This window comes from Danio rerio, chromosome 14 (genome assembly GCF_049306965.1).
Source record: "Danio rerio strain Tuebingen ecotype United States chromosome 14, GRCz12tu, whole genome shotgun sequence".
Classification (NCBI taxonomy): domain Eukaryota; kingdom Metazoa; phylum Chordata; class Actinopteri; order Cypriniformes; family Danionidae; genus Danio; species Danio rerio.
In genome coordinates, this window is record NC_133189.1 from 41,617,703 (window position 1) to 41,622,508 (window position 4,806).

A 4,806-nucleotide genomic window follows, 5' to 3' on the forward strand; every position below is an offset into this window, starting at 1 on the left:
TTCACAATTAAAAGGGTTATAAAGGTGGGGCTTGAATAAAATTTGGCAGTTTGTGCAGCAGAGAGGCATTTTTTAAATCTGTGCTACATGACTGGAGAAAACAATAAAAAGTGCCAAAAAGGCAGGAAAACTTCAGCACCCTTAAAGCACCAGGCTCAATTCTACTGTCAGTGAGCCGTTATATAAAATGAAGAAGTATGATCTATAGTTTTTACAAAAGCTCTGAAGGTGTCAAAAATGTGCTAGATAATGTGTTTTACTGACACTGGCTGACAAATAAAGGAATATATCAGTGCAGGTAACACTGAAAAAGAGTACATCCTGTTTATTCACATATACTACCACCACTCTAACATTACAAAACTGAAAACTTGTGAAGCTCCGCTTTAAAATAGCCAATAGTTTACCTAGAATTTAAAATCCAATTATTTTTAACTAATACTGAAGTTCTTTTAAACCTGACTGTTCTACCATTTGCATCGTTGGATTCGCTTTTCAGTGTTTCGGCTTTCAGCAGCGACATTTACATGGCACTGAACTGAACTAAACTGAACTTCAACTACACTGTAAACCCTAATGCTGTAACTAATTAATTGAATTGAGTTCTATTAACTTAAATCATTAAAATTCGTTTATCTTAATTAACCTTGATGAGTATTTAGAACTTTTTCTTATTTTTGAGTTTGAAAAAATTTAATCTTTCAAGTAAGGTGAACAATTCTGCTGGGTTTAATTTATACAAAATGTCTCTTTAAAGTTTCATTAACTCAAAATCTTTTTTTTTTTTTTTTTTTTTTTTTTTTTTTTTAATTGACTTCAATAACAAACATACAAAATTCAACAATTTACACAAAAGAACACAATGACAATAACAGATCAGGATAAACAATATAAACTATTAACTCAAAATCTGTCAGCCCAATGATTTTGCGTCTGACGTCATCCAGGTTCACGTACGTGCTCATGCTTCATTCGTTTTTTTCAAGATGGCGGATCGGCCTCGCTTCACACTACAGTAAGTAAAATATTTACAAATCCAAGAAATATTAAATGTATGTTTTAATTAATATAATCACAGTAACAGTTCAATGTAATGTAGAGTTAATCAGGGTGCGTTTACATGTCGTACATTACAGAAAACATGTTTAGCCTCACTTGTTGCTAACTAACGTTAACATTACTGTTTAAAAAGTTAGAATCAGTGCAACGTTAGCGTTAGTTGTAATGTGTTAACTCTGAATTTTAACAGAGTGTGATAAAGACAAAAATATTTAAAATCGGCAGATTACATTTTTCAAAAAAATTTAAATCTTGGCGCGAGTATGCCTTTTCTCAGCCTGTGCTGAAGTTGTCATGGAGACGCGCGCTCTCACAACCGCATGTCATGGCGCTGCGCTGAACTCCATCCAGTATGTGAATGTGGTATTATCTTCGCGATCTGTAGGCACTTCGGAAACGAAAGGCGCAAGAAACGTGACGTTAATCATAACTCAAATGATCTCCGCCTAAACACTAAACGGTATTTTCTGATGACGCGCAAAAACGTAGTCTCAAAACTTAATGTCACACGCAGCTTGTTGCTTGCTGATCCATGTATGAGGATAGCCTGACGGAGAACATTTAAGCTGCGCTCCTCACCTGAGCAGGTACAGAGCAGAGCTTCATTTTACACTACCACATTGAGGTAAAGTTGGTTTTATATTCATACATTCATTTAGTAACAACTTGTGACTCGCTCCATAAATTGTTTACCATGGTACTTTGTCTATTTGTTCTGAAATTACATGCAAGTATGACATGAAAACAACATTACACTAAATGCACTATATTTTTTTGACTGGACAATGTTGTACTTTGAAAGTCATTGGCTGCTAATATGATTTCACCATTAAGAATATGCAAAAATTACCTTTCTGAAATTATATTATTAAGGAGAAAGTCTGAATGTGTAAATATAAAACTAACTTTACCTCAATCACCAGCACTGATCAACACTTTATATTTCCTCGCGCTTAAGATGACATCTTTGCATATCAATGATTACCTGATTAATGCGATCAGTTAAATGAGTTTAAATGTCATTTAGGTCAAATGTATTTTAATGGTATGATAAAAGTTTTTTTTTTTCAGTCTATTTTTTTAAATGTTTACTCTGGAGAAAATATAAACAGCCTAAAAAACAAAGTATGCATATCTATAACACATTAATACAAAATTATGTTATTAAATAAAATAATAACAAAACAAAATATTCAAGACGTGCTAAACAAGACATAGTTTTCTGATGTGCAAATTTTGTAGCTTAAAATATATTTATATCTTAAAAATATAAATATTTTAGTCTATATATATTTACATCATTAGACAATAAGGTAAGTTTTGTTATTTCTAGCTTTTAAAATCAGGCCTTAAATTTCTTTGTCGTCATATTCAGTTTTAGAAATTTCAAAACTGTTTAAATTAAATCTGTGTTCATCGAATCAAATCAACTAATATGATAATCAGCTATATTGCTAACCGTTTTGGAGGTTAACGTTAGACATCATGCAATTGTACTACTTCCACTCTCAGCTAAATGACACTGTGACTTTTTGTACATACAGAATTGTAGGTCGGGTGTTGCTGACTACAGATAGGTTCTTAAATGGAGGCATGTGAAAGGTGGGTAAAATATTTATTTTGTACTACTATGCCTGGCATATCCAGATAAAATAAATATTACAGTGTATTTATCAATGATACTTTTGCAGCAAGGAAAGTGAAACTTCAGCTAGACCTTGAGTTCAGTTTACAACATGAAGATCCTGCTTTCAACATCTGATCAACACCTGATTTTCATCTGAGGTAAAAAATAGATAAGTAAATGAAACATAATAATAATATTAATACATTTTTTCTAGAATTGTATATTTTGTGGTGTGGGTTTGTTTTATGAAATTCTCTCTTGTTTCTTTTTGCTGTTTGCAGAGTACCAACATGTTACAAATGAGAATTTTCCCCACAAATTCTTTGCAAAACTGGACCACCACCTATTTCATTTGATGACAATTTTAAGGCAAACAGCATCCAAAACTGGCAAGACAGCAGATACCCTGGCTAATCTTTTAAAGGTTTATGATGAGCAGGTATGTTCGGGGTCACGTGTTAAAGTATACATTAAAATATAATTTGAATTATTATTATTTTTTTAATTTTTAAAAAATTGATTCTTGATTTCCAGGAACTGAATGATGTCAGTTCATGACGGACTACTGTTATCAGAGGTCTTTTGGTCTTGCTGCGTGAGCGTGACTTAAGATTCTTTAGGAACACCCTGGTAAGACTTCATTCATTCTTTTCACAATTAGGCATGTTTAATGAAAAGATGAAAGTTTTGAAAACTTTTACTTAATAACATATTTGTAATCAAGAATAGTTGATGAATCATATAATATTGGCTCAGTCATTTTGATACTGTCCTTAAATTAATATCCTTGAATTATATTTTTAGATTGATAATCCTGCTGACTGAAGATGCTTTATTGGCCCTGCATTCACTGAGGGTCTCTGTTGTCCTGAAGAATGAATTGGACACCACCCACAGCACACTTCCAGACCTTTCTTGTCTTGTATGGATTAATGTATGCTCTTCACATAATATATAGTAAAGGACTTTGAACTTGTGCAAAAAGTTTTGCTTGGCATGGATGATGGAAAATAAAAAGTCTCGTAGCATGGAAACCTTAAAGAATGAGTTGATGTAGAGCTTTTTTTTTTTTTTTTTAACTTAATAAAGACTGTCTCTGGGGTAGTAACTTCAAAACATTTATTTACCTTTAATTGGTAAGTATGCATTTTATTATATATAGGGATAGTTTGTCCAAATGTAAAATTCTGTCATTTACTAACTCTTCACTTGTCCCAAACCTGCTTGAATTTCTTGCTTCTGTTAAACACAAAAGTTAAGTAAAGCTGACAACCTGTAACCACTGACTTTCTAATAGGAAAACAAATACTGTGGAAATCGGTGGTTACAGGTCTCAGCTTTTTTTTTTTTTTTTTCAACAGAAGAAAGAAACTCAAACAGGTTTGGAATAAGTAAATGACAGAATCATAGTTCAACCAAGACTGAATATATATGAATATATATATATATATATATATATATATATATATATATATATATATATATATATATATATATTGTAACGAGCGCACACATGCCACGTCGCCCTGGTCGCTAATTCAACCCAGCTGGACCATCATCAACACAGGATCGTTCACAGCTTGATGTCATCAAGTGGAGAGGCATATAAACCAAGCCCACGCAAGGAGAAGATGAGCTTCATTCACCCAATGACTCCATGCGCTAACGCTTGTCTCTGTCTCTCCACAGCAGACTCCAGCTCGTGACAATCCCACATCCGACTACTCACTGTCCTTCACTTACTTCCCGGAGCACCAGAGCACCTCACCTTGAAGAAGAGCACCGTTTACACCCCATTCACGTTGTAAATAAAGCACCCTCTGGGGACTTGTCTGTAAACTTATCCAACTGTGTCGCTGTTTTCCCTCTGCTTCGCTACAATATATATATATATATATATATATATATATATATATATATATATATATATATATATAATCTGCTCTCCGTTAAACAGAAATTGGGGGAAAAATAAATGGGGGCGAATAATTCTGACTTCAACGATATATATATATATATATATATATATATATATATACAGTTTCTGTGTAGTTTACACTAAACGAGTCACTTCACAGAATGTGCACTTATTATTTTTTTTAACGAATGCCTTAAGAGTA

At 32.9% G+C, this 4,806-nt stretch overlaps 1 long non-coding RNA gene across 4 annotated transcripts; it reads left to right on the top strand.

The window, feature by feature from the left end:
• Positions 1-970: 970 nt before the first annotated feature.
• On the top strand, positions 971-4,529 carry LOC137487605 (uncharacterized). 4 transcript variants are annotated; one of them, XR_011006251.2, is made up of 7 exons: positions 971-1,015; positions 2,604-2,661; positions 2,751-2,844; positions 2,968-3,125; positions 3,221-3,316; positions 3,491-3,620; positions 4,376-4,529. It is a non-coding gene; the product is annotated as an uncharacterized lncRNA (long non-coding RNA). The 4 variants fall into 4 exon arrangements; XR_011006250.2 differs by having other exon boundaries at positions 3,491-3,608; XR_011006253.2 differs by lacking the exon at positions 4,376-4,529 and adding an exon at positions 1,574-1,646 and having other exon boundaries at positions 3,491-3,730.
• Positions 4,530-4,806: the final 277 nt, after the last annotated feature.